Genomic DNA, 9,011 nt, shown 5'->3' with positions numbered 1-9,011 from the left:
TTACTGCAAGTTCAAATCTCACCAGGCTCAAGGTTGACTCAGCCTTCCATCCTTTCGAGGTAGGTAAAATGAGGACCCGGATTGTGGGGGCAATAAACTGACTTTGTATAAAAAAGAACACCGCTGGGGGGGAGGGGGCGAAAGCCCTACTAAGCAGGTATATACAAAAGTATGAAGGCTATTGCTTAACGCATTGTAAGCTGCCCTGAGTCTCCAGAGAAGGGCGGCATATAAATAAATAATAATAATAATAATAAATAATGAAGTGGTTTCCCCCAAAATAAGATATCCCCTAATAATATGCCCAATCGGGCTTTTAAGCGCATGGCAATAAGTCCGAGCACTTATTTCAGGGTTCAAAAAAATGTAAGACAGGGTCTTATTTTCGGGAAAACATGTTAAGTCTAAGTGCTATTGCCATTCTCATAAAGAACACAGAAAGGATTGGAAGACTAACTTTACTCTCTAATTGTGCCGACTGCCAGCAGTTTGATTCTAACTGGTTCAAGGTTGACTCTGCCTGCTATATTTCCGAGGAAAGTAAAATAAGGACCCGTATTGTTGGGGGCAAGATGCTGACTCTGTAAACTGCTTAGAGAGGCCAGCAAGGCACTGTAAACTGATATATAAGTCTAAGTGCTATTGCTGCATGAGGGGGTGGGGGACGATATAAAAGAAATGATAACTTCGTATCGCTTTTCTTTGCCAAGTACAAATGTTGTTGATATAATTTGTTTAATGTAATTTGTTTATTATTTTTGGTAAAGACATGGAGAGTCACTGTAGTTCTTGTGTGGTTTAGGCCAAGCCTAGTAAAGGTTAGGTACTCAACATTGTTTGCAAGAGAAAAGATGACCATCGTATTTCTGAATATTGTATTTCCTACCACAAGGAGGATAGAACAAGGAGCTCTTTGACTTTTGCAAAGAGATGCTCATGGCAAGTACATGCATACATGCCATTAAGATCCCCATGCTGAATTATAGAATAGAATAGAATAACAGAATTGGAAGGGACCTTGGAGGTCTTCTAGTCCAACCCTCTGCTTAGGCAGGAAACCCTACACCACTTCAGACAAATGGTTATCCAACATCTTCTTAAAAACTTCCAGTGTTGGAGCATTCACAACTTCTGGAGACAAGTTGTTCCATTGATTGATTGTTCTAATTGTCAGGAAATTTCTCCTTAGTTCTAAGTTGCTTCTCTCCTTGATTAGTTTCCACCCGTTGCTTCTTGTTCTACCCTCAGGTGCTTTGGAGAATAGCTTGACCCCCTCTTTGTGGCAGCCCCTGAGATATTGGAAATTGCTATCATGTGACAGCTAATCCTTCTCTTCATCAAACTAGACCTACTCAATTCCAGCAACTGTTCTTCATATGTTTTATCCTTGAGTCCCCTAATAATCTGTGTTGCTCTTTTCTGCACTCTTTCTATAGTCTCAATATCTTTTTTACATCATGGCGACCAAAATTGAATGCAGTATTCCAAGTGTGGCCTTACCAAGGCATTATAAAGTGGCATTATAAAATTATAAATTATAATTTATAAAATATAAATTATATTTCAACTCATCGCCAGTGACCCCCTTTCTAGACTGTTTGTTCAGCCACAGCAGATCTGAATATTCTGAGGTCAATGAGGCTTGTAAGAATCCGGTGAATCATTTCTGAAAAAAACTCTTCGTTATTCATATTACTTCGGACATGCTAACTACTGGCTTAATTCTAGTAAGATCATGTAGCTGCCACCAGAAAAGTTAGCATTTACAGTTTGAGCAGTTTTGTCTTTAATGCAAAACAAAGCTTTCTAAGTGAATCATGAAGTCTGGAATAAATTTTATAATTGGTTAGATAAGAGGAAGAATGCCAAAAACAAGGGATAACGAATGTCCGGAAATGTATATATCAATGTATATTAATATATCAATGTATATTGAACTTGTGAATGTAATATTGGTTTATTAAATACTTGCATAGTTGGTAAGGAAGTAAAATACTGTATACTTGATATATAATGATGTAGGAGATATGTAAATTTGTATATAGAGCAAGGAATAGATTACTCATTAACTTGACTTTGATGTAAATGTTAGAAACCAAAGATGTTGACCAATGTCCATTGTTTTACTTTTAAAACTAATAAAATAATAGTAATAATATTTTTTTTTAAAAAAAAACAAAGTTTCTAGACTCTCTGCCTTTCTCCAAGTTTCAAAAGAAAATATGCTTTTTTTTAGTAACATATCTCGTACACTGTGTATTTGTCCCTTCACACAGTCCGGCAAGGCTGTATACTGTCACCCTGCCTATTTAACTTACATGCAGAGCACATCATGAGAAAGGCGAAGCTAGATGAATCAAAAATTGGAATTAAGATTGCCGAGAGAAATATCAACAACCTCAGATATGCAGATGATACCACTCTAATGGAAGAAAGTGAAGAGGAACTAAAGAGCCTCTTGATGTGAGTGAAGAAGGAGAGTGCAAAAATTGTCTTGAAACTAAGAAAACTAAGATCATGGCATTAGGCCCTCTCAATTCCTGGCAAATAGATGGGGAAGAAATGGAGGTAGTGACAGATTTTATTTTCCTGGGCTCCAAGATCACTGCAGATGGGGACTGCAGCCAAGAAATTAAAAGATACTTGCTCCTGGGGAGGAAAGCTATGGCAAATCTATACAGCATTCTAAAAAGCAGAGACATCACCCTGCCAACGTGCGTATAGTCAAGGCTGTGGTTTTCCCAGTTGCAATGGATGGCTGTGAAAGTTGGACCATAAGAAAGGCTGAGCGCCAAAGAATTGAGGCCTTTGAACTCTGGTGCTGGAGAAGACTCCTGCGAGTCCCTTGGACTGCAAGGCAACCCAACCGGTCAGTCCTAGAGGAGATCAACCCTGACTTACTCTTTAGAAGGCCAGATCCTGAAGAGGAAACTCAAAGACTTTGACCACCTAATGAGAAGGAAGGAAGGACTCCCTGGAGAAGAGCCTCATGCTGGGAAAGACTGAGGGCAAAAGAAGAAAGGGATGGCAGAGAACGAGGTGGCTGGATGGAGTCACTGAAACAGTCGGCGTGAGCTTAAATGGACTCCAGAGGATGGTAGAGGACAGGAAGGCCTGGAGGAACATTGTCCATGGGGTCGTGATGGGTCGGACACGACTTCGCGACTAACAACAACAGTTCTTGAATTCCTCCACAGAAGGATGGAAACTGTGATATTGATATTGTTACGTAGATAATGAATAAGATCTAATCCTTGATTGCTGCTTCTTTATTCAGATAATTAATAACCTAGAAGCCATTCAATTGTGGAAAGAATAAACAGAGGTGAACTGTTCTCGGTGGATATGTTATTACATGAACACTGGAACACTCAATAATGGTGAATATATATTGACAATCTTTTCTCTTGAATGTATGTATTTTAACTAATTGGGACCCTCCAATCTTATAACATGCCGGTATTTAAAAATACTCTTTTAACGTCTCCTGTCTTGGTTCTGAAAATGAAAGACCTCGTTTGTTTTATCGTATTTCAATAAAATAATATAATATAAAAGACTAAGGCAATTACCGAGTTATTATTCTTATTAAATAAATTACCTGTCAAGTTTCATTTTCAAAGTATAGCACATTTTTAATTATTTTTCTTTTAAAGGAATATCTTGCAATGTGTTAATTTTTTATATGAAGAAAAGGGGATTTCGTTTTGACAGGCAGTGTAATTGTGCACAGGTGCTGTGGTATTATTTGTACTGCAAAAATCCACCGGAGCAGAAAATAGCAAAGAGTTTAACATTTCTCACCATCTAGTGGATGTCTGTATTTTTGCAACCCAGGAGGTAACCTTATTAGAGCCACGGTGGCACAGTGGTTAGAATGCGGTACTGCAGGCTAACTCACTGCTCGCTGCCAGGAGTTTGATCCTGACTGGCTCAAGGTTGACTCAGCCTTCCATCCTTCTGAGGTCAGTAAAATGAGGACCCAGATTGTTGGGGGCAAGTGGCTGACTCTGTAAACTGCTTAGAGATTACTGTAAAGCACTATGAAGCGGTATATAAGTCTAAGTGCTATTGCTATTCTCTACTGAGGACAAGAATTCAGATTATAAAGCACAACATTAGGGGAAAAAACAGAAACGTGCAACTTCAAATGTGATATCTCATTGTTTTACTCACATAATTCAAACTAGTTTTATAATTTAGCCCAAAAGAAAAATCACCATTTATCTTGGAATTTGAAAGGCGAAATGTTTTCTATCCATCTTATTATTTCACTGTCACTTTTTGTGGAACAGCAGTGATATTTTAAAAGGCTGTTGATTGCCATTTTGAATTTCTAACATGACATTTTCAAGCAATTAGTAAATAAATTAATAGCTAAAAAGCTAGGAAGACAGCCATATGATACTTAAGCGATATGAAGTGGCAGCTTCTTTCTAATTCCTCCTAATATTCAAGAGGAAGATCTGCAATCTTTTGATTTCATGTCTTTTTCCCCTCCCCCACAGTCTTCACTAGATGACAGACATCCGAATCATAAAGAATCTACATTGGCATCAGGTAGCAAATGTGAGACTAGGCCAAAAATACTCAGATGATTCAGAAATACAAAGAGGGGTCAGACAGGGCTTTATTCTGTCTCCGCTGTCATTTAGTATCTACTCTGAGTCAATTTTCAACGAAGCACTGGAAAACATTGATGCTGGCCTCAAAGTAAATGGTGTTCAGATCAACAATTTAAGATATGCTGATGATACAGTTCTGCTTGCCAGTAAGCATGAAGACCTTCAGCTCCCCATCAATAGACTCTCAGAAATATCTGAAAAATATGGCTTGAAACTTAACACCTCAAAAACCAAGATCATGGTTGTCAACAAACAACCCATTAATTTACCACTGATAAATTTGGAAGGGATACCATTAGAAAAAGTTGAAAGGATCACGTACCTCGGTTTTAATTTACATGAAAACTGGGACATGATCAGTGAAGTAAAGACAAGGATAGAGAAAGCTTGAACAGCATTCTTCAAAATGAAAAAGATCTTCTGCAGTCACGACATGAGCCTAAGGCTTGTCAGATGTTACATGTTGCTCTACGGAGTGGAGAGTTGGTCTCTGACAGAAAACCACTTGAAGAGACTAGAAGCATTTGAAATGTGGATTTACAGACGACTGTTATGTATAAGTTGGGTTGACAAAATCACAAATGAGGAGGTAATAAGCCGCCTGGGAAAGCAAAGGGAAATCATCAAAGCCATTAAAAAGTGAAAATTAGAATATTTTGGACATGTGATGTGACACCCAGAAAAATACGGCATCCTTCACTTAATCCTCCAAGGAACGATGGAAGGCAAATGAGGTCCAGGCAGAAGAAGAACATCATGGCTTCAAAACCTAAGGGACTGGTTTGGACAAAACTCAGCAGCACTTTTTCATATGGCTGTTGACAAAAATAGGATTGCCAACATGATCGCCAATGTCCGATGACGGATATGGCAGAAGAAGGAGAAGAAGACAGTCTTCACTGAAGTTGCTTCCCCAAATTAGCATTTTAATTAAAATGGTCAGAAGGGAATATTTGAGTTCTTGGTTGAGGAAAGAAACCCCATTCTCAGGCTTATTCTGAACACGTGGACTTCAGATGTGGGCCTTCAAATACTGGACTTCTAAGAATGTAACACAATATATGTATGTATAAGTTACTGTAATTGAAAGGAAATTGACCTATCATATAAAAATAATGGTTGAGGAAAGAAGAATAGTCTAAGACTGATATCATTTACATATAGCACAGTCCATAGTTAATTGGACTCTAGCTGAGATTGGTGGCAAACAAGTCTAATAAATAATAACAAACAATAACAATACAAAGACCTGCAAATAGATATAGAACAACAACATGTAGTTAATAATGAAAACAAAGGCAGTGCCAACACTAATAGGTGCCTTGAATGTGAGATTGATGGTGAGAATATCACTTGAACATCATTGGTATTGACAAAATCACCACCAGTTCATTGCAAAAGGCAGCTTTACTCGGAATACCTTACATTGTTGTAACAATAGCTCTAACCAGTGGTGGAATTCAATTTTTTTTACTACCAGTTCTGTGGGCGTGGCAGGGGAAGGATACTGCAAAATCTCCATTCCCACTCCACTCTGGGGTCAGCCAGAGGTGATATTTGCCGGTTCTCCAAACTACTCAAGATTTCCGCTACCAGTTCTCCAGAACCCGTGAGAACCTGCTAAATAGCACCCCTGGCTCTAACACAATCAAACATCCACATCTGCTTATCACAGATCTTGGGAAGGACTCAGGAGGCAGATAAAAATGCCAAATTCATCTGAACATCTGGTTGACTGTGTGACAAACCATAATAATTGACAGGTATTTTTTCACTGACTAGTCAAGAAACCCAATCGCTGAATCTTTGACCCTAGTTTTGAAAATATTGGACAGATCCATAAGATCGTGTAAAATCTCTTGTCCATGAGCACAATCAAATGTTTATAGAGAGTAGGGTGCCAGGTCAAAGGCAACCTGGTTTATTTGGTTCAGGACTATGATACCTCAGCTTCAGAAACCCAGATTACTATGTGAGGGCCACAGAAAAAATAATCAGTATTTCTTTGCTGACAATTACTGTGATTTGGATGCTTCAGGCCAGATTTGATGGCTCTAAATTAGATGTTATATTAATTATAAGGTGTTAGGGGGTCTCTAGTAGATGTATCTACTAAGTGGTGCTCATATTTCATGGATCTGATAAGGAAGCTTTAGAACTTTAGTTGTCATATCAGGAAATTTCAGCTTTGGATATGTGATTTTTTTTTGTCTTTTAATGATCCCATAATTCCTTGTGGGGTGGAGTCTGGGCAACTGAATGGAGCCGAATGTTTACTGGCCGGATGCCCTTCCTGTCACCAATGCAGAGTTTGCAGCAGATATATTCTCATTGTGCCCAGAGAGAGAAATATCCTCTACCTAGGATTTGTGCTTTGGATATGTGAATCCCCATTAAAAACCTGAAAATAAATTAAGCCTACTTAAAAATAAGCCCACCCTTATCTTAAACAAGATAACTTTATCTTACTTTCTTTGAAGGTCCATGGAGATTCTCAGTCATCCAGGTCATGGTTGTCTCAAAGAGGCAACTGGACTTTATGGAAAATCCAATTGCCTACTCGAAAAGTACCGTTGGGACTACTTTCTTTGAACTTATCCCACCCCAGAATTATGCAAATTAAGAAGAGATTTATAGAGAAAGGTCCTTGAAATGCTTGAAATGGGAGCCTGGTTTAGCTCAACAGACAGAAGCGCTGTAATTTAACACCAGCTGTCTGCAATTAAAGTAAGATCGAATCTCGCCAGGCTCAAGGTTGACTCAGCCTTCCATCCTTTCTAAGGTAGGTAAATTGAGGACCCAGTTTGTGGGGGCAATAAGCTGACTTTGTATAAATATACAAAAGCATGAAGGCTATTGCTTAACGCACTGTAAGCCGCCCTGAGTCTCCGGAGAAGGGCGGCATATAAATCAAATTTAAAAAAAAATGGCTGGTTGGCAAATCCAATTGCTAAGGCATTATACCAGAGAATTATGATTTGGACTACAAGTCCCATGATGCTTCACCAAAAAAGAAGAAACAGCATCACCTCCAGCAACAGAAGAGAAGAACAGCTTGAATGCTTGGTTGCTGAGAAAACAGTAAAAGCTGCCTTTTCTCATTCGTTGGGCATCTTATGCTGCTGTAGTAAGAAATCACATTCTTGTTTCTTTCTTGGCATTTTTACTGATGCCTTGTGATTATACTGTGTATAGAAATAAAAGAAAAAGTCATATTCTGCTTTTCGATTTCTGACATGTTGTTCCAAAATTTACCTTTGCAGTAAAAAACGTTCCCACAAAATGTGACATTTCCTCTTGTTTCTTTAATCTCCACTGATTAATTACATTACTGGCAAGCAAAGAAGGTATGACAGATTTTGACTGTTATTGTAATACTATTGATTTCCGAGGCCTGGCGAATTTCACAGATTCTCTATTTGCACATCTAGGAAATATTTCCAAATTCATATTGCTTTGGGGGACCATTGTCATATCAGCTTCCATAGTAACCTTTCTCGAACATACTCAATAAAGAAATAACTTTATGGGTAATAAACAGCAAATGAAAAAGCAGATACAATCCCATCCATCTGCAACAGATTCCACTGTAAAATTTTTGCCTGTGGATTCCCTGATAAGGGTAAAGAGAATTAACAATTCTGGAGAAGGGATAAACTTATGGAGTAAAGATACAAGAAGCTAATGGAGGGGTATCACTGCTCCTCGTACAATAGTAGGCAAAATTGTGGAAACCTTTTGGGAAAAGTGTATTTTTGAGGTTTGATGGCTAATAACACCAATAACATTTTTGGAGTTTCAAGATAATCCTATTCCACTGCTGGAATGGCCTGGGAATAGCCCAGATCTTAACCCAATTGAAAAATCTATGGAGCCGACTACAGAACATGTTAATCAGAAGTGACCCAGCAATAAAACCCAGTTAATAGAAGCAATCATTCAATCTTGGTTTCACATGATAACAGCTGCAGAACTAAAAGACTTGGTTCACTCCATGGGAAGACGTCATAAGGCCATAACTCATGCTAAAGGTTACCCAACGAACTATTAACTGACATGGTGATCGTTTTTGTATATCTCGTTTTTTCTATGGGGATCATTTTTGTATATCTCGTTTTTTCTACATGTTTCACTTTTCTTCTTTACACTGTAACTGCTATTCTAATCGCAAATCCTTCATAAAAGTGATTGCATTACATTCTTGATTAAATTATCTTTCCATTGATATATAATTTTATGGTACTACTCAAAAAAAAAGTGGTTTTATTAGCTTGTTTTAGAAAATACACTTTTCCCAAAAGGTTTCCATAATTTTGGCCACTACTGTATTACAGAAACATATGTCGCTATATCATTTATTCTGTATGAAGTGGTAACATTTTGCAA

The sequence above is a fragment of the Pantherophis guttatus genome, chromosome 5, assembly GCF_059756535.1.
Source record: "Pantherophis guttatus breed Tessera chromosome 5, ASM5975653v1, whole genome shotgun sequence".
Classification (NCBI taxonomy): domain Eukaryota; kingdom Metazoa; phylum Chordata; class Lepidosauria; order Squamata; family Colubridae; genus Pantherophis; species Pantherophis guttatus.
This window is presented reverse-complemented; position numbering follows the sequence as displayed.